We start from the raw sequence: 23,226 nt of genomic DNA, 5'->3' as shown, positions 1-23,226 counted from the left end.
GTCTTTAATCTACTTTGAGCTAATATTTGTACAGGGTGACAGACATGGATGTAGTTTCAATTTTCGCCATGCAGATATGCAATTTTCCCAGCAACATTGATTGAAGAAGCTATCTTTTCACCATTTGGCACCTTTGTCAAAAATCAGGTGGACGTAGCTGCATAGATTTATATTCAGGTCCTTTATTCTGTTCCACTTGTCTTCATATCTGTTTTTGTGCCAGTACTGTGCTATTTTTATTGTTATGGCTGTGTTGTATAGTTTGCATATTGTGATTGTAGGTAAAATTTCTAAGACATGCTCATATATGACAGAAGATAAATTTCATTTTAGGTGTTTATTTGAATTTACATGAATATAATTACTCTTCATACAAAATTAACTTCAAACCAAAGAATCAGTTGTATACAAATTTAATATATTTTTCTGTTCAACTATATTTAGAAGGGGATTGTGCTCATCTAGGAAATAGATTTAGACCTTTACATAAGTCTTGGTAAATATGCACTGAAAAAAGTTTTACATGACATTCATTCATAAATATTTGGAGAGCTAGTGTTTTCTTTCATAATGAAGACAAAATGTTACAGATTATACTCAGTAAGAAATACTGAGAGAGCTGGTGTTTTGCTTTCATACTGAAGACAGCATGAAGAATTGCCAGACAACTGTGTTTACACCCATAGTTTACACAAGTTGACATAGATTTGTGGAAACTGAAAAAGCTGTTATCAAGCAAAAATTTGTCTCACAAAATTAAATAGGCAACAAATACTTTATTTAAGGTTATTACAGTGGAGGAGAGAGACTACCTCAGGATGGGTAAGATTTTAAGAAAAGAGTGAGGGAACTCATTAGGCATATATGTACTTGCTACTTGACCTTACCCAAGAGAAAAAAAAAAGCCTTTCTCAATCTTCAAGATAGGAAGTGGATTAACCTTGGATCAAAGTGTTACCAGAACTTGTCTCCCACATTCCCACAAACAAGGGAAGTTAGAGCTGCTATATGATTACATTTCAGAGGCATGGCTTCCAGGTCCTTCAGAAAGAGTTTTGTTTTGTAAAACTGAAAAAATGGTGCATAAAATATTTACACTGAGGGGTAAAGAAAGACTTTAAGATTACTAGTTTCTCAGGTAAAAGCTGTAAGATAGGGAAGGAAGGAACCTCTGTGTTCAGGCATTGTCTTCTGTAAAAGGACGAAGTCAGGGATCTAGAGACAGAACGACGGACTGACGTTTAGTAAGCTGAGAGAAACCCTACAGTTGCTTTGTGATAGATAAGGTACTTTGTGAAGATTATTATAGTCCCAGAGTTCCAAATTGTGGGAAGGAAATAATGAAGTATTCATTTTTATTTTTAATTGATTCTCTTCTGATTTTCTGGTGAAGTCCTAGAAACTTTGTGAAATGTATTATTATAATCTTCAGTCTAGTATTTCTAAATAAGTCCTCTTATTCAGAGTGAGTTCCTAATTAGAGTGATTGGGAAAAACTGTTATCAGCTTTATTTCTAAAATGAAATTCTATGCCAGGTATGGTGCTATGACCTCTAATCTAAGCTACTCGGGAAGCAGTGGTAGAAGGATCACAGTTTTAAGCCAGTTTGAGCAAAGAAGTTCCACATCATACATGAAAAACAACCTAAAAGCAAAATCCTGGAGGCATATCTCAAGTGGTAGATCACTTGCAGGCATGAATGAGGCACTGGGTTCAATCCATAATACTGCTAAAATATAAATAAATAAAATTTCATAGAAATTCTTAATAAGTTCAACATTCACTTGCTTCCCATCACTCCTTCACATTCCACAAACTCATCTATTGAAGCACAAGGATAGGAAATTCATGAACTCAGGTATCAGGAGACTTTGCAAAGATACCTAAAGTGAGGCATTTATGTATTTGTTTTTCAAACTTGACACTTTAATTTTAAAATTCATAAAAATCTTGATTTACACACTGCATTTTATCTTTGTTAATGTATTTTCCTCCTATACCACAATGAATATAAACCCATAGAGAAAATTAACAGGTCAAGAAATGCTTCATTTGGTCTGTGACTTCCACTAGGCCTTACATTCATTCTCTTAGGTACAAGACTCTAGCTGGAGCACATTCAGAATAAAGTAAGAGCTCACGGCATACTATTGACTATGTTGCACTATTATGCAAAAGAACAATAGAATTTACTTCTCCTATCTCACCTATCTGCTGACCAATCACCACCCAACTTCCTTTCCCTCTTACCTTCTCTAGGTAAAATTCTACATTATAAATTCTACATTATAAATTTTAAAGTACTTCTAGTAGAAGATTTTGAATGCTGCTTCACAATGAGATTAATTATCACAAAACATATGCTAATTATCCTTGTTTGATCATTACACAAGGCATACATGTATTACAACTTAACATTGTACTCCTTAAATTTGTGAAATTATTATCTATTGATTAAATTCTAAGAAAATGACAAGTAAAGCTCACAGTCATCTACAAGAAAAGCCTTTCCTGCCTTTCAAATCTTTGATCAAAGTCATGTCATGTAGGTTCTGTCTGTTACTTTCCAGGCACAGCCACTCAATCGCTTACAATATTTAGACCTTCGACTGCACTCATTTCCATATCTTTTCATTAAAAATATAGGCTTATAAAAAGAAAAAAAATACATTCTTGTACTCCTGGCACTTAGAGTAGCTATTCTCACATATTGGAGCTCAACTAATATTTGTTGAATTAATAAAAAGTTAACAATGAGTGAATTCACACAAATGACAAAACTGTTATGTTTATAAGACAGGTAATCATTTTTAACACTGTCTACGGTGAATCATTAAAAAAACACTAAAATTCTGAGTGGTAGAATGAATAATACAGAGGATGTCAGAAACAGAATTTGTGATTGACTCTTCAATTTGACAACAATAAACTAGATTTTAAAGTGTATGTCTATATGATTTTAAAGTTTCATTACCAATAGGTAGATGGAATTAAAATGAAATTTCAGTTTGATTCAGTAAGCTATAAAGTCTTACTGTTTGACATTATTAAGCATAAGTAGTTTGAAAACATTCAATAATATGACTTTCATGCATTCTTTCAGTTTCTAATCTTCTGGATATATAAAAATACTTAATCATTCTATATATTATTATAATTCCAAATACTTTAGGCTTCAAATGATAATGAACAAAAGGTACAGACATATCCCATATACTTTCTGCCCTCACACAGGCATCACTTTCCCATTTTCAGCCTTCCCACCAGGATAGTTCATTAGCTATAATTGATGAACCTAACTTTATAAACATAAATCTAACCTTTAAATATTTTAGATGCTAGTTATTAAATGAGCTCAATTTTTTTTCATAATGCTTCTAAGTTCTGTATTTCCATTTGTTTAAATATACATAAATTTAAATTGGATTTCCTTTATAGTGTTTAGATGACTTCTAATCAGATCCTTAATGGTATTTACTTCACTCATGTGTCTTTGATTGCATGTACCATCTAGGTCAAATCACACTGTGATAGGTTTCTCCACAGAGGAGGATTAATGTAGTAATGATGTGCTGTGCAGGAAGCAATCTAGAACATGATAGTCTTGTTTCGTACACAATATCTCAGTTATTCTATGTTCTTTTTACTAAAGGGCCTCCAATTACATCATAACCTCATATTCTTTTGTGATTTACCATAATCCTTAAATTCTCTCTTCTTTTATCTTGTCTATGTGTTGTTGTTTCAATTTTTCATTCTTTCATTCAAAAAAGTTATTTATTTTTGATTGTTTACATAATTAAAACCATTAATTAGTCTATTAAAGCATCAACCATACCAAGACTGGAATGACTTCTAAAGCACAATCTATATTCCTGACTGAACTCCAGGTTTGAACAATTACATATTAGTTGTCATTTGGATATCTATTACAGATCTCAAATTCAACATCACCATCAGTATCCATTTCTTCATTGTCTCTTCTCTTCCATGTCTCATTACCATTCAGGTGAACTTTGCCTTTATGCTTTTATTTTTTTGCCACTCTCCCTACTGTTTTCCACAAATGGTACAGTAAGTTAGGTGGATGGTAGGAAATAAAATTCTTAGTTTACATTGGAGTTTGTTCTTTCAAGGGTCTAATTGTCAAGATAGCTGATGAATTGTCTCCTGCCTTCCCTATTGGTAATGGTAAAGACACAACAAATTAGGTACTCTGTATTACAGACTGAACATGCTTATTTGTATCATACACCAAGCTATATCATTAAGAAACTTATTTTGTTATCTGTTGTATGGATATATTGCTTATATTTTTGTTTCAAAATCAGGAGGAGTAACAGTATTATTTCATGGTTCAAATATTCATAAGTCCAATAGATTTGAGCACATTCTGTGTTCCTATAAAATAAAAAGTAAACTTTCCCTCCATTCTCTCCATGGTATAACAGAGTTGGGAACAGCTGGAGATTCTATGAGGTGAATTGGAAAAAAATGGAGTACTTAGGCCTTACACTGAAAACTTATAGCTGAATACTTTATACTTTAGACAAAAGTGCTAAATATGCAGCGTGGCCCTACATGGTGAGTGTAAACAGAATGGGTGCTGCTTGCACTTGTTGTCCACAGAAAGACTCTTTAGAAATGTCACAGCCTTGAGGACACCCAGTTTCTCCTTGACCAGGACTCCAGGCAAGCTGAGCCTGCTGAGAGACAATAAAATCATCACAGTGACTCTTAGGAATTTTCTCACAACATTTTTATTAACTATAAATATTTGCCTAGCAGATTGCAAGTTATTGTTTGGTTTATGCTAATTAAACTTTTTTCACTCTTAAAAAATCAAATCATACAATCTACTTACTGAAAAGTCACTTGTCCAGGGAAGCAACAATACATGAGAATGCATGAAGTCAGATTCATAACAATTCAATTTCTGTTTACAGCATTGACATGCTTGTCTACAAAACTTCTGGAACTGGTAATTGGCCTTATAAACCTCTATATTTGACAATATACAAAGGAATATATCACATGTTGTATTTTTCAATTCCTTCTCTTCCTTCCGTCTTTTCCTATGGTTCTTGTCAAAGGCACCTATACAATAAGTATTGATTAATTGGCTTCTTGGGGAATTTACAGATACAAAGAACCTAATGGTATTATTGCAAAATAACCAAAGGTAGTTACCTTTGCTTTTGTTCAAAAGCCTTAGCTTAATTAATCAAATGTCAATGTGAAAGTAACTGTGTCAGATATTATTGTTGATGCAGGATATTATCAATGGTACAGAATATGAACCTGGGTTAGCACCAAGTCACTTTATTCTTCCTAAACAGGATGCTCATGCCAATAGAATTGGGGTCTTTGTAGTTGTTTTTGCTGCTGTTGCTGTTTTTTGGTACTGGAGTTTGAACTCAAAGCCTTATGCTTGCCAGGCAAGCACTCTACCACCGGAATCATGTCCCCAACCCTGTTTACTTTAGCTGTTTTTCAGACAGCATCTTGAATTTTTTGACCAGGCTGGCCTCAAACCTCCTATCTTCCCACTCAAGTAGCTGGGATTACTGGAATAAGCTACGGTACCCAATATTAGAGATTTAATAAAATAACCTCAATTTCATAGTTAGTTATTCCTATTATTATTGACAAATATGAATATTTTATTAGACTTGACAGGATAAAGCTCAAAAAATTATGTAAGTTTCTTAAACCTGTGAGCCACTTAAATGATAGAAATTATCTCTGATTGTACCTTTAGCAATTTAGAACCTATTTTCAGGTCATGAACAATTGGTAATAATAAGATTACTCTTAGTAATTATATACTTTCAGATTTCTTAATAGTCTGTCAGGTGGGATAACAATATAGAAACTCATTTTCCTATGTCTAGTTTCAGAAAAGAATACTTTTTATATGTAATGAAGCATGAATTTATTAGGCATGCCATCTGACTTGAAAGGAAAAGTACAACAGACCTATTTTATGGTACAGTAGATTTTATATCAGCGAGCACTTCAGAAAGGAGATTATTAGATTTACAGAAATAATCTTGTTTCAGTTTTTAGTCCAAATTACAAGACATTCAAAAGACTGAGTACAAATTGATTCAAGCTTGAATTCATCAGTGAAGTTATCTAAATTGGTTAAATTTTATGCTTTCAAATCAGTTCCTTTCTTAGAAGAGATTTTTAATCATACACTAATCTCACTGCTATGAAAGTGTTTATTCATTCACAAACAGTGACACATTTCACTGTGAGGGTTCTAAAGAGACTCTGTGCATACAACAATTGGGAGATGGACTATGAATTATCTGGCTAATTATGGAGGACCATCAAACAGGACTGGTCATTCAAATGTGATAAATCATACTTAGCATACTGAATTACAATTCCTGAAAGCACATAGCATTGACAATCTATTTCTTAATTTTACTTTTAAATGGTTTGTGAAAATGGCCTTTTAAAGAGAAAAATAGCCATATATTTCCAAGAATTAAGATATCTACTTTTATTACACTATTCCTAATGATTTGTGACTGTTGGATCTGAGTGAAGAAAGGGAAGAAATTCAATGAGAGAAAAGTTAAGTCAAAAAAGGCCATATGTGTAAAATTCAGTGGGAAATTTCAATTTCTAGAATAACCAAAAGTCCTCCCACAAGTTATTTTAAAAATCAGGATTAAAACACATGTCTATACCTCGGGAAAGGATGTTCCTTCTGAATACTTGAATACAGTTAAAGGATTATATTTCTTTGTTCCTTTAAAATTGTAGTCTAAGAGATCAAAGGACAAAACTACTATAATTTAAAAAATTTAGATTTTTTAGCTTACCAGATGCACTGCAAATGTGGTTAAATAAACAAATTCAATTGCTCTCTCTGATTTTAGAAATGGTAAAATAAGAAAAAAGAAGAAAATGTGCTTTAGAAGCATGAAATCCTACTGAATCCAGTCTAAATAGGGGACCAAAATTACACTGATAATATAAGTAAGGAAAATTTGTGAAATTTTAACTAGGAAAAGTTATTACCTCTTATTATGTATGTAGAAACTTATGAAGGATAGCAGCATCAGGACATTTCTATGCCAGATAATAGCCACCACAACATGAAATTGTCCATACATTGACAGGGTGAGGCAAGCATAGTACCATGGCAGAGAGAAGACAAACCTCACAAGAAAGTATTTTCTACCACATGATATAGTTGTGAAAGGAAGACTTCATATCCTCAGTTCATACTACTAATTTCTGGCCATTAGTACAGACAGGTGCAAAATCACTATACTGTTAAGTCTAACAGCAGACAAAAATATCATCTATTCTTCAAATGTTAGGTTTTTGTCATCCTTTTAAAAACTTTTCCTCATGTGGAAAAATTTTCATGCCTAAGTGGATTTTCCTTCTAAATCCTAATTTTTTGACCTTGGTTAGTACCAACATTGACTTTGACAACCACTCAAATCAGGGCATGTCTCACTTCCTTAACATTCTACTTCGATGAAGCTTTGTCAGTATTTATGAAGTATCATAAACTTTTCCAAATTTTACCTGCAATATGATATAAACAAAGTTTGAAATTTCATGTGAGTTCTGAGATAAACATTTTTTTGAAAAGGAACAGTGTTGGTAAAACACTGCTTTGAATTAATTTAATAATCAGATTTTCTTATACTTATCTCTGCTGATAATTCATGTTGTCCAGTATCTGTAAAACTCTCATGCTAATTCATGGAGCCTTCTTAGATATCATAGATTTAATTTTTCAGTACTCCTGTAACCTTTGCTAATATACACATAATTTGAAGGGATGATCTAACTTTTTTACTTCACAGATGGAGCAATAATAGGAAAATTCTATCAAATCCAGGCACTTCATATTCCCAGATACTTACATTTTCCCCAATAGTTTTAAAATTTTTGTAAATAGAAATGCTATCATCTTTATATGTGTAGTTCTTGTGCCATCAGTTTTTAAGGGTCTCTCTCCTTGTTACAACCACAATGAAATATCATCTCACCCTAGAAAGACAACTATTGTATAATCTCATTCATATGTGGAAAATAAAATAAAACAGTTGCTGCTGTAGATATTGGGGGCAGATTGGGGGCTCCAGGGGACTGAGCAGCACTGTTGGGAGAGACAGGAAAAGGGTGATCACTCAGTATGAAGATGCAATTCATTGGGAATGATGACCTTCAGTGTGATATGACACATTAGTTTGAATATAGATAGCAATTGTGCACTACACATGTCATCAAACTAAAGGAAAAAATGCTGAACTTTTTTTCAGGAAGAAATGATAGATAATGGAGAAGACACGTATGTTTGACCTAATTTAAAATTATATATGTATATATATCAGGACATCATGTGGTATCCTATTAATATATATATACTTCAATTTTTTTGTTCAGTTAAAAAGAGATTAAAAAAATGTTCTGAGAAAAAACACCCAAACATTTCTTCAGAGTGGCATATCCCCATGAACTCACCCACAGCTCTCTTTTAAAACAAGTTCCCACAATGGGAAGAAACTGTGGGAAGTAGAATAGGAAATGATCCAGGAAAACATAGGCTAATGAAAGAGAACAGACAGCAGAGGGATAAGGGAACTGACCTATGATATCTAACTAGCAAGCCACCATGTACTAGAATAATAACCAAATAAAAAATAAGACAAATCATAAAACAAGAATGGAGTCCTGCAAAGTGAATAAAGTTACTGAAACATATCTCTTTCTAAACATTCTAAAAGATTTGATATGTGAAAACAAACAACATAAAACAGCAAGGTAAATTCAAACACTAAATTTTTATTTTAAAACCTGCAGTATAAATTCTCCTTACAGATGATTAAAATAATCATTGAAGATGACAAAAGCCAACAAATCACTTGTAAGTTGAAAATATGTAAGTTTAAAGTACATTTAATATATCTATAACACCATAACCTACCTTAACCATGCTCAGAATACTTACATTAGCCTAGAGTTGAGCAAAATTATCTAACACAAAACCTACTCTATAATAAATGTCTCCTGTGCTTTATCAGATAATGGTATCTTTAAAATGCTGCAGCAAAGTAAAGTAGAGTGGTGGTGTTTGCCCTCGTGGTGCCATGTCTGACTGGGAGTTCAGCTCACTCATATTGTCCCACACAGAAAATGCTTACTACATCTAGAGAGAAAAGATCAAAAGTACATTTTCTGCTAAGTGCATATTACTTATGCACTATCTCAAAGCTGAACAATCAAATCTGACAACAGTATGTCTGGAGCCATTTGTAATCTTGAATTTGATTTGGTAGTTCCAGAACAAAGTAATAAAGTATTGTTCCTCAACTCTGTAAGTATTCCTGTCCTTGGCATCTATGTTTCAACAAACAAGGAAGTCTCAGGGTCCTACAGGTGCAACACTAAGTTGTGTTTGCAATCCATCTCCTGAATGATGTTTCTGAGTGAATTTCACCAGCTTTTGGGCTGTGTGATCATATCTGTAGATACACAAGGTCTTTGTGTTTTGAGAGAACATGTAACAAATATTATTAAATACAAACATCTCTTTGTGGCTATTACTGAATGGACGCTTAGTAATTTTACAAATGCAGAATTGCTAAGCCTATTTTCAGAAAAAATTTCACTAGAGACACACTCTTTCACCTCAGAGGGGTTTATAATACTCCCTTTGTAGTAGTGAGCACAAGATGGTACCAAAACAGAAATGCCCACGATAAACACAACTCCAGAAAAGAGCAACAAGCAAGGCCAGTAAGAGGCAGTCGGTAGGAGGAAGGACTCTGTTAGAATTTTTAAATAAGAAAGTTTATAGAAATACACCCCTGTTAGAATAACTATCATTAGAAACACCACCAACTACGGGTGTTGGCAAGGATGTGGGGATAAAGGAACCCTCATACACTGCTGGTAAGAATGCAAACTAGTGCAACCACTCTGGAAAAAAATTTGGAGGCTTCTTAAAAATCTAAACATAGATCTGCCATATGATCCAGTAATCCCACTCCTGGGGATATACCCAAAGAATGCAACACAGGTTACTCCAGAGGCACTTGCATACCCATGTTTATTGCAGTACTATTCACAATAGCCAAGTTATGGAATCAGCCAAGATGTCCCACTACTGACGAATGGATTAAGAAAATGTGGTATTGGAATGAAATTTTACTCAGCCATGAAGAATGAATTCTTATCATTTGCAAATAAATGGATGGAACTGAAGAACATCATTTTGAGCGAGGTTAGCCAGGCTCAGAAGACCAAAAATTGTATGTTCTCCCTCATATGTGGACTTAGATCTAGGGCAAATACAGCAAATGTGGTCAAACTTGGGTTGCAGGATAAGGAGAAAGCACAAAGGGGAGGTATAGGGATAGGTAACAAACCTAAACATGGTAGTATTTGATGTCCCTATGGCAGAGGAACTAATACAGAAACCTGAAAGCAGCAGAGGTCAATATAAGAATGGGGATCAGGAACTAGAGAAAAGGTCAGTTAGAGATGAATCAACTTGGTGTTATAACACATTCGTACATGGAAGCAATGCTAGGAATCTCTCTGTATAGCTACTTATCGGAACTACCCAAAACACTTTTTCTTTATTATTATTGCTTATACATTCTTTTCAATAAAATTGTAGATAAGGCCAAAACAGATTCTACCTGGAAGGCAGGGGGGGTGGGAGGAGGTGGAGGGGTTGGGGAGTAGAGGGGAGAAACAGCCCAAACAATGTATGCACATATGAATAAACGAATTAAAAAAAACTGCCTACACATAGTCACATATATCGAATGGTTTTAATATCACTAAAAACTTAAAAAAACACATTTGAAGAGCCATACATATTTCTTGGAGGATGGAAATACTGCATGGACTTCTAATATCTTTTTACTTAGAAATTTTAATTATATTGAAAATAATTCAAAACAATAAATACAGTTCCAATATATAGTTTTTTTATAATCTTATATTTACTAAAATATTTTAAGAAAAATAAACATTTATTAACAGTTTGAAAAAAAATCAGGTTTAATTTCTCATAAATTGAGAGCATCTTAACAGTACATATTTATAGTGAATTTCATAAATATTGTTTCAGTCTGGTGGCACGCACCTGTAATATCAGCACTTGGAAGAGTGAGGCAGAAATTCACAAGTTCAAGATCAGCCTGGGCTATCTAACAAGACCTTGTCTTAAAAAAAGGCTCTCACTATAATATCACATGTATATGACCCTACTAGATGAATCTATGATATATATCTATGAGATATAAATATATATATAAATATTCATCATATATATCATAGATTTATATGATATATAGCATAGATTTATATATCATTGTATATCATAGATTCATCTAGTACAGTCATATACATATTTATATTATATATAAATATATATGCAAATATAGGTAGATTCATCTAGTATGGTCACATATATATATATATATATATATATATATATATATATATACATGATAAAGTAAAATCTGGGTTTTCAAAGCCTAATATTTTTAAAAAGAAGGCCATCAGTACTTGAAGAATAGTTAGCATATCAGTTCTAACCTCCAGAGAATTGAAAACTTTCACTTGAAATGAAAATTCATTTCATAGGACTAAAATATATAGATGACATATTATTTACTGGCAGGCAACTGTAGTAAAATCCCACACCTCAATTTTATAGGGCTTGCAAATACATTTATCAATGTCTACTGCAGTTTTTATCTGCTGGAAAAGAAAATCAAATATTAAAACAGTAAATCAAGTTAGATTTGAGGAAGCAGAAAGTTACTTTATAGTCCAGATGACAACTGCATAACTTAATCATAAGAGGTTTGTAACAGCATATTTCACTTCTGTTGGACAGTTTTAAAGGTAAGGATGATAGATTATATTTGTTATTTATACAAATTAAATTATTTGAAGGAAAAGGTCTATAAAATTTGAAATAAACCCAGACATCTATTTTATTACTCTTTATTATTGCATTTTAAGGACTCTATTTTTTCTACATATTTAATAGTAGGAAAAGGAATGAATTCAAATTGTATGATGCATCCATTATCTTTTAAAATGTCAAATAATAATGTGCCTCATACAAATTAAGTGACAGAGAATATGGACAATGTCAGATAAATTTACTGTTGTATCACCCATGTTAATTTTGTTAATCCCATTATTGTAAGGATTAGCCATGGCTCACATAATATTCCCAATTATAACAGCACTAATAAAATAAGGTTCATTTTTAGTATGTTTTCCATCATAGAGTCCATCACTAAAATTATACTTTCGTGCCTTTCCAATTCATCTTAATAAAATCAAAGGTACAAAAGAGCTAAAATAGAATGAAAGAAATATATTATAAGTAAACTATTTAGAACTTCTGAAATGAGTGCCTATAGAACTTGAGAAGAATAAATGCCAAATCAGTTTATTTTATAGAAAATAATTTTCTTTTTACACATGATAATCACAATATTCTTTCATGTTAAATGGTGAACAATAACCAGGAATGTTCATAACGTTTGAGGCATTGCTCTGATTCCTTCCTCTGTATTATCTCTGTACTTCAGAACAATGGTTGCCATCACCATCTTAGAGATGGAAGCCCTGGCAATTATAGGACAAAACTTCACTGTTGCATACCTAGAAAGTTCAAGGTTCTGTGCCAAGAAAGCAATAAAATTATGATTGAAATATTGTTTTGACTTATTCTCAAATTTGGGAAAGTTATCTTCTATACTGTTAGAGCGAATCGCTTATCTAACCATAGTCTCTCTCCTCCTCTCACCATGGTCTGATTAAGAACTATGCTGAGCAGTCTCATAAAAATCAAAAACAAATGAAAAAACAAACAAAAAGAACTTTTCAAGTAAATTTTTCTTGTCACTCTTTAAATTATTAAGATAGGGAAACGACTTTTTGGTTCCTTTCTCAGTAGGGACAGCACCCAAATCAGCAGGAAGAAGCTGATAGGAGACTGTACTGTTGCCACTCTGCAACCCTTTTAAGATTAAAAGGGACCAAAGTCATTTAGGAGGGGAAATCAGGCAGGATAGGTAGATGATGAGACAGGGAAATTATGTTATTTTAATAAATACTTAAAGAGTCAGACTCAGACATTACAATGAGGAAGTAAAAACTGAAAAGCCAAAACACTAGCTTCCTTCCATCTTCCTTTAGATGCTAAGTTACAGGAAAAGGGAGATATAAAAGAGCTAAGTGCTTCTTTCCTCTTTGAGGTGTTAGCAAGCTCCCAGGCTCCATGGATGGGGTGGAGAATGATCACGTCTAACAGAGGGAGATTCTAAAGCACACATGCTGTCTCTGTGTTTTGTGTGGACCAGGATCTTTAACATCCATCTCAGCCTCCCAGACGCATTATCGTTGATCATGCTTATTTCCCCAACTCTCCAGTATACGACAAAGAAATGAGGCCACCATTGAGTCCTTGCTCCAATTTCCTACATTAGGAACAGGAAGGACACAAGCCTGTGATGCCAACATGTGGAAGGGAGATACGGGATGAACAAGAGTTCTAGCCCAGCATGACTGCATTGCAAGACCCTGTCTCAAAGACAAAACAAAAGAAGATAGAAAAGAAAAGACAAGGAAAGAAAAGTCATGTCGAGGACTTCTTGTATCAGGGACCTGGGACCAGTAAGAAACATTCAGAAAGTCAGAGCTGTTGCCCACATCTAAATAAGCAGGTATTCCTGGAAACTAACTACTAGAAGCAGGCTTCCCAGAGAAGTAACACTTCCCAGGTATTCAGAGAGCTCCTGGGAGAAAACTGAACTGAGAGTTAGACATCAAGGAATAGGGCCCTAGATTAAAAAGAAGAACTGAGGTACAGATCACACTCAACTGAAGAAGACCAAGAAGTGAAAAACAAATGATCAGTGAGGAGATGGTTTACCTGTTTTTACCTCTAAACACAATGACATGCATGAAAGCAGCATACGTACACACAGATCCCCTGCAGCTCCTTGTCACTACTCCAAGATCAGGATCTACCAGCGAAACCTATGTGTGAACAAACAAAAGGATTGACCAATTATTGTCTGTGTGCAGTTGTGGTTCAACACAAAGACTCACAGGATGTGCACATTGTGCTCAGATAGGCATTTACAAGATAGCTGCTTGAAAGGTGGTCTAAACCTGTCATTAAATAAGGAAACAAACAGGAAATAAAATCCTGAAAGCTATGCAATTGTTGCATTGATACTTTCTGTTTGTTTCCCCAACATCTTAGGAACTTCATTTAGCTTAATGATATAAAAACCTCCCTTGTTCATGCCTGTTCTCATTTCTATGGTCTGCATATAATCTCCAATGCACATGTTGAAACTTAATGGCCAGTGTCACAGTGTTAAGATGTACAGCCAGCCTTTAGGTGGTGACTAAGTCATGAGTTCAAAATTCCCAAGGATGAGATTAAAACCCTTTTTAAAGGACTTCTGGGAGTGGGGTCACTCTTGTTCTTTCCTTCTGCCAAGAAAGGTCCTTTGGATAGATATTTATAAGAAGCAGGCCTTCCTCAGACACCACATTTTTAAATTAACAAGCCAAGCTTGCCAGGCACAAAAGCAAATTCTGTTGGTATATAGTGAAGTTAAATTGTATTAAGAAAAATATAATAGCCGTTAAAATAAGTACACAAATAAATGGATAGTTAATTAAGTTATACATATAATGAATTAATATTAAAAATTAAACCTGATGTTCTCATTTTTCTCAAGCTCTTCAATATCAAAATTAGCATCAAATATATATTATAAAAAATGTTAAAAAATAGACAAAACCCTTCTCATTGATGAGACTGAATTGTTTTCTAGATTCTCAGAAAGATAACAAAAATTCTGTAGCTGCAATTATAGAAGTATGCCACCATACCTCGCTAGATTTTGATATAGTGTCTAGCTAACTGGCCTGGGCTAACCTCAATCTACAACCCTGTTATCACAACTTCCAAAGTACCTGGGATTACAGGAGTATGTTACGATGCTACAATTAATTTGATTTCCATGAACCACTTTAAAGCTGCATATAAAATTTAAAAATATGTCACTATACATTTATAAGTGAACAACCTAGAGTGGTAAAGAAACTTTGAGACAATCTTAGTGTTATTAGAAAAAAATGAATGTTTTTCCTTCAGAGGCAAATAAGTCTTACTACTCATTCACAGGTAAAAGTCTGTCAGAAAATTATAGCGCCAGACTTCCCGTGAACAAGGCACCTTCATTAATTTCTAGTTGATTTCAAAACTACCATTATTAAACCATAATTCATTTTTCTCTTTTCTATTTTGTGCTACCCAGTGGTTATTTTGTGTGGTATGTTTCTGTAAAAATGATTCTTTAATTTGTGAAATCTAAATAGCTTATTGTATTCTAGTGGTCCCATATTTATTTTCAAGTAGACTCTTTATAATTGCTGTCAGATACAGAATTTCTTCTTCAATTTGTTATTCCATAGTTATAATAAGCAAGGTCACAAAGTGAAAATAGTAATTCTTTTCAGAATATCATCATAGAAGCTAAGTAAAAATGTATTTGTTAAACCATCTTTCTTAATCTATCACCTGAACTTCCATTTTTAATTAAGAAGGTTATAGAACCCAGTAGCAGAATAGAAATTAAAAAACAAACTTGTATTTTCAAGAAGAAAACAACTTTTTAAATTGTGCCTTGCAAAAACATAGAAATCAGGTGAATGTGAGTAATATCTGATACTTAAATCTAACTTATAAGGATCTTTATATGTATATGAGTGATATTCCAAATGTGGAGATGGTAAAAACTCAAGGCATTGATCATCTTATGATATAATACATACAAAGCACAGTAATTTCTATAGATCATAAATAAAATAATTGAGGATACAAAGTTAAATATTTTTGGCATTGTGAGTAAAAACTAATTGCAAAGAAAATAGGTGAATTTGGTGACTAAAGTGGAGAGAGTGCCATGCATTTAATTTGTCTGTAACCAACATGTTTGGTTTCTTCTGAGAGATGCATTTTTGCATAACAGAAACATGCAGTTGTGCAATGTCCCATACATGCATTGACGTGGAACACTTGAAATGTGGTTACTGCATGAGGACCTGAAATTTTAATTATTTTTACTAATATTGGACTAAATGCAATTTAAAGCTAACCTATTTAAATTATTTTAAACATTTATGTAGATTAAATCATTTAAATAAATATGTTCAACTTTAAATTTTATAAAATGTAAATAAAAGTCAACTAATTCCAATGAAATATTAACTCAGAATTAATATCCTATAGTCATCCCTATGCTCAAATATCCAAGAAAAGCAATTTAAGTTAACAAAAATTTATTTTGTCTTAAGGTTTCATAGCCATCATGTTTTAGGTATTGGGTTAATAAAATACTACTAATGCTAATTTTCATGATTAGTTTTTAATAAAACTACTGAAAAATTAAACTTTGCATAATGGCTTACATAATTCTATTAAACAACTTTGAGAAAGAATAGAAATCTATAGACCATTGAATTCAAATATATTATTAGAACTATATTTCATGATATACTCTAATTTTGTTTTTTCTCTTATCTCCATAGTTATTGCTTCTCAACCTATCCCTGTACTCTTTTCTCCCAACAATCAGAAACTCTGTCTATGTAATCTATGGCATTATTAGTTTTTAAAAATGTTAATTAACTTAGCCTCACCATCCTGGGGCTCATTGTGTGCAGCTCAAAGAACCTGTGAACTCCATCCATGAGATACAGTTTTGAAAAAGTGAAGAATTATTGTGGATGAGTCCATTAGTCTCAAAAACAATCCAAGAGAGGAAAACAGGTATTGTATAGTGGTTGCCACCAGTGGGAGAGAAGAGGATATAGGGAAAGGTGTAGGAGGGTTAATAAGGTGGAAATATAATGAACTCATGTATGACAATGGAACACTGAGATGTGTTAAAACTATTCTGGAAATGCGGAAGGAGGAATAAAGGGAAATGTTGAGGGGGGTAAATTCAACTAAGATATATTGTAAGAACCTTTGTAAATGTCACAATGTATCCCCAGTACAATAATAATATGATAATAAAAACACCTAAGAAATTATTTTTACCAAAATGGACAAGAACATTTTCATTTTTGTTTTCAGTATTTATTAGTGTTGAAAAGTTAAGGCAAGAAAAAGCTATCAGCCAATTTCCTCACCTTTTAATATATTTGACTTAAAATGCAATGAGCTGCTTCGGGATCAATATTTCAAAAACACTAAATTCCACACCTTTTTACATTCATTGGTGTCTTAGCTTTCCTGATTTTATTTTTATAAAAAACCTATCCCCTTTTCCCATGTTTAAAACTCCACCAAATTAGTGCAGCCTAAGACAAACAAAAATATAGTCTACTCTTATAGAAAACCATTTTTCTGCCATATCTCTAGGCAAGTCTCACAGTTACATCTTTTAGTCCTTTCCCTGTAATAGCAAGGTAAAATCCTGCAGTTGCAATATTTTTCATCATGACAATTGTAAATGTTCAACACATTTTATGCAACATTATCATGATGACATGACAATGATTGTAATTATTATTTACTTAAATTATTTTAAAATAATTTATTTTTTATTCTTATTTTCTGTGAGGTAGTGAAATTTCCAGGATCTCAGTCAACCCTTTTCACAGTGTCAAAAATTCTTTTAAGTAGAATCACTATGATTTCTGCTTCAAAGCTGATTAAACCTCACTTAGGATAAACACATAACTGAAGCACCAAAACTGAGGCATTTTGGAGCCTAGAATCACCCAAGACTTTGTTTCCAAAGTTATGTCCTTTCTTGTTACATTATTCTGATTCCTGTAATAGCCACCATTGGAAATTTAGTAAATATTTTTCTGTCACATAAAAAATATTATCCTTTGAAAATGAAATTTCTCAAGCTCACTTGGGTGCTTAAAGAAATCATTCAACAAATAGAACACTCATATTTGTTTTTATGTTATCCTATATTCACTAAAATTCATGAGAAAATTTATAAGAACAAATGTCACTTCAAATAAAATTTAAAAGCACTTTCACATTATTTTCCCTAGTTTGATTGGCAATTTGATTTTTCGGTGTCCAAAGTAATAATTGTTTTAAAAATAAGTTTAATTGATTTTTAAATCTGCATTTTCATATTTATCTTGAGATTACTGTAGATCAGTGAAAATTTCAAGAAACTTGAACTTCTGGGAAGATGAGGTTCTTATGCCAAAAACTGCTGAAAAATGCTTACTCTAATATTTGACATTTTATGCTATTCTAAATGTGTTCTAATGCATGGTCATGCTATAAAATGACTGTCATTAGTGCTGTCACAGGCCATAGCGTGGGAAGACCATGACTAATGTTAAGCCATCAGCAGAATCAGAGCAAGGTGTATTCTCATAATTTCTCAACTGACCGTGGAACCAATTTCAACCAATCCCTAAGTCATAAAACTTTACAATTACACTGAGTTCATTAATAATGTATTACAGTTCTCATTCTCAATCAGAGTTTAATCAGACCCATGTCTCACAGGAAGGCTAACAAGTAAGCCAAAAAATTACCCATATAAATGTCAAGATTTATTTTCCTAACATAAATGATCTTACCTAGTCAAGCATACTTAATAATGAAATCACTCTTTCTGAGATTATCATTAACCTGATTGTCATACCTATTTTAACCTTTATCTCAACCTCTGTAATGGAGGTGGTTATAGATATGGTCTCCATAAATAAATCAATTTTCAAGAGTCATGTTAGTTTTTATATTAAAATTACAAAACTATGAATACATATAATATTGTTTATTATTTGTTTATAGCAAGCACAAAGCAAAATGGTTCAATTTGTTTCTTACCACTGGATACATAGTAAGAAGGAAAATATATTGCAGATATGTCCATAAACAAAATCATAACATAATTATACTGCACATACACAATAGCAGAATAATGGGAAACCCTGTACTATGACATACTTTTAAAAGGCTATTATACTAGAAAATAAACATAATCTTGCTTCTACATTGCATTTTGCATGCATTTTGTAGATAAAGTTTATGTAAATAATGAAAGATATATAATAAAGCATTTCTGAGTTCTTAGAACTATCTTTTCATTGTTATATTACTATGTTTATATCCTTGAAGCAGTATTTTTATTATACTGAAACAGCGTTTTCTCCACTGTAAGTATGTGAATTCTTCAATTTTCATAAAAAGGTAGTGCCTTAAATAACTAATTCCACAAATATTTATCAATTTATGAAAATGAATGTAAGAATACCGTTTATCTTCTTTACCAACATTGATATAGTAAACAGATAAACAGACAAAAGATGGGTAGATGATGTTTTAGAAACAACATATTCGTAGAGGAAATAGTAGACTATTTTTCAACATGGCTAGTGAAAGTTGTTAGTATCGCTGCCAATTTTTATAAACCATCTGGCTTAATAAAAACACCTTGTTGGGAGTAGCTCCCCTTCTGGGCAGAAAATGACAAAGTTGTTGACACCATTGTGACAGCTCCATTGAAACAGAGACAGAAATGTATTAATTTTTTCAATACACACAATCAGACCCCAAAACCTTTCAAAGTTTTGGGGACATCTTCAATAACTCTTAGACCACACAATCAGTATTCCATAACTCATTATTTAAAAAGGTACACAAATCAGTATGAATAAGAAAAGAATTAAAAAGCAAGTATATTAATTTTTCTCTCAACCGACTTATTCTATCTTTGCTACACAGCATAAAGTTAGCATCTTCTAAAGTTAAGTTGATAATAAAGAATTCTTCTGCTGAGTATTGAGGGGGGTGGGGGAGAGACGGAGGGGGCGGAGTGGGTGGTAAGGGAGGAGGTGGGGGCAGGGGGGAGAAATGACCCAAGCCTTGTGTGCATATATGAATAATAAAACAAAACGAACAAACAAAAAAAAGACACCCCTAAAAAAAGAATAAAGAACTCTATAGATGATATCTAATACTATGACATTTTATTCAACTATGTAGAAGTTGTGATACTCTGAGAATCACTGTTAGCGAATATTTCTTCATAAAACTGCTTTTAGTCTGTTTCCTAGATGAATAAACATTTCTGTTTAATGCATTAACAATAACAGGTGTAATACAATAAATTTCTGACACTACAAATATTATTTTGTTTGCTAACTAGGGCTTACTCAACCCTCTTTTCCTAATTATTGATTTACTTTACTTCCTTTGGCTAAGGATTTTATTTAATGCTAATCATTTTCTTTCTCTTTGACCATTGAAAATTCAACTAAAAAAAAAGGATTCCTTTTGTTCAGCTAGGATTATTTTTTCTCTTGGGAATTTTATGCAATTCCTTTTCCACAATATATTAATACGTTAGTATATTTGTGTAATATATGCTAGTATATTTCATATACTTACTATTAAAATGAGACTGATGATATTAAAAATCTATATTATGCTAAGCTACAAAATATGAACTATATTCTTCATATATAAATGACTCATATATACTAGAATAGTTTTGAAAAAAGTCTACATACTATTATTAATATGTTTTTATTAAATAAAAGATGTTTATTAGAATAGGAATTGTTTATCTTTAGGAAAGATTAGTCACCATCTCATGGCCATTCCAGGCATGAGGCAAAATGATGTCCAATGACTACCACAGTGGGGAAAGTGATCGCATGACATGATGCTGATCTTTTTCCTTAAAATCACCCAAAATATTACTAATATAGAACACTGACTCACAGTTAACCTCTGAAAGTAGGTTCTTTCTCACAATAAGGCAAGTCCATTGATTAACTAAGTGTTTGAATAAAAGAATGCACATTCTGACTTTGAGTTTTATGCAAATATTAGGTAGAAAGTAATTGTAGTTATTAGATGAAGTCTGTCCTTAGACAAGATTGGGCACACTCAGGATGGTATGGCCATAAAAGGGTATACTTGGAATTTGCTCTGTCTTCTCTAGGTCATGGAGTATGTTTCTCTCAGCTTTCCAGTGGAAGTATAGACTTTCTCCTTAAAAGCAAATGTTTGTTTAGGAAAATAGAATCAGGAGAGACATTTTGCTAATGTCACTTTTTTAAGAGAATAACTTCTCTAAAAATTATTTAATCATCTTTTAAGTGCCTGCAATCAGTATACCAGGCCATTTGCTTACCACAACCTAAACACATGAACTCCATTTTTTATGTCATAGGTGGGGAGTCACAAAAGTAATTGAATTCTTTAAAACCCTGAAAATACGTAAGGTTTTCATTGCCTTACACACATCACTTGATCATAAGGTATTGGTTTCCTAGGCAGTCACAACAAAGTACCAATAGCTGAGTAGATTTAAAAATGCAAATTTATTCTCTCATAGTTTTGGAGGCTACAAGTCTAAAATCTAGACTTCAGGAAGATTTCTTCTTTTGAGAGTTGTGAGGGAGAATCTGTTCCAAGCCTTTCTCCTTGGTTTGCATATGGGTATCTTCTCCTTTTGGTGCTTTCAATCATCATCTTTCTATTTGTGTCTCTGTATGTAGAATTCTGCTTCTTACAAGGACACCAGTATACCTGGATGAAGGCCCACCTTACTAAACTCATTTCAACTTGTTTACCTCTGTAAAGACTTAATCTAAGATGATCATTTTGTGAAGAAGTGTGGCTAGGATGCCAACATACAATATTGAGGGACCCACTCAAACAATAATATCAAACTGTATGGCTGTGTGTGTATGTGTTTCATTTTGTTTACTGTCTGATCTTTTCTTACATTAAAAATAAATATCATGTATAAGAGCAATACATTTAAACTTATGGAATACTGTGAGTTGTGGAACATGTAATGTGCTAGGGAATTGGTCTTCTTTCTATCACAATGGCTCTCTATTCTGTTGTGTCTTATGATCCTCAACTTGGACTCTCTTCTACTTCTCTGATTGTCTCTAGTATGTCTCCTTTGTTGTCTCTTCTCTTCTGCTCAGAGTTACATATAAATATTCCAAAGACCTCAATTAAAACTGTTTTCTTGTAAGTTTTTTCCAGATAGTTTGTGTGATATATTCATATTTCTTCTTTTGTCTCTTCTCCAAACCACATATGTTAATGTGAAATTGCTTGCTGAATATATCTACCTGTTCTTTAGGCATTTCAAATTTAAAAGACCCTAATAGAATCCTCAGTTTCACTCTTCTAGAAGATGTTAAATTCACATTAGTTATGACATTACTATTGCTTATTCTCTGAATTTAATAACATTAGTTGATTTCTTACCCTTAGAGCTCAAGAAGCCAGTTTCTTTGTCACATTAAATAGGGTACTGACAAAATGGGCATAGCTTTGTAGAAGAAGCTAAAAATGAAGGAAAAGATTTGATCATCTTGTACAGTTCCTAAAGGCTATGCAAGGTTTGGGAGAAGATTTATAATTCAGTGTTTATCCTCAAGGAAACAGGGAAGTAGAAACATACCTGCCGTGTTCTTCCTTGTACTGCACTGCCTGAGGCACCATTTCTTACTCATTTCTCTCAGATCTACTGCAACTAAGAAAGGGTTTCAAAGAGGAAGCTAAGAAAAGGAAAAGAGGTGAGTGACTTGCTATTTAAGAGGAAACCAGAATCTGAAGCCAGAAAAATTAGTAAAGAAATTTCCCCATTGAAGCCTCTCTAAAAGAATGAGAGAAAGCCTGGGATTAGGACTCAGGTGGCAGAGTCCATGTCTAGCAAGCACGAGGCCCTGAGTTCAAATACCAGTATCAAAAGAGCAAACAGACACACAAAAAAGATGTAACGATAAGTACATAACTACCAAAATAATAAGAGAGTTGACTTTCTTAAATTGCACAGAAACCACTTTGAAACTCTAAGGAAGATGAAAGTTAGGGGGAAGGTACACAATCAAAGGAACAAAATAAATCTCTAGTCACCAATACTAAAGGAATGGTCTATGAGTTTTATGAAAAATAATGTAGAATAATCATTTTAAAGAAGGCCAAAATTATAACAGAATATAGAAAGCTAAATAAATTATGAAAGTGATTATGAAAAAAATGGGCATAGCAACAAAGGGAGAAATGACTATAAAATGAAACAGATTTTGAACATGAAAATCCAAAACTTTAAGTGAAATATTCACTAGAGGGATTGAAAAGGAAATTTAGACCAAAGAAAGAATCA

This window comes from Castor canadensis, chromosome 1, assembly GCF_047511655.1.
Source record: "Castor canadensis chromosome 1, mCasCan1.hap1v2, whole genome shotgun sequence".
NCBI classification, from domain to species: Eukaryota; Metazoa; Chordata; class Mammalia; order Rodentia; family Castoridae; genus Castor; species Castor canadensis.
This window is presented reverse-complemented; position numbering follows the sequence as displayed.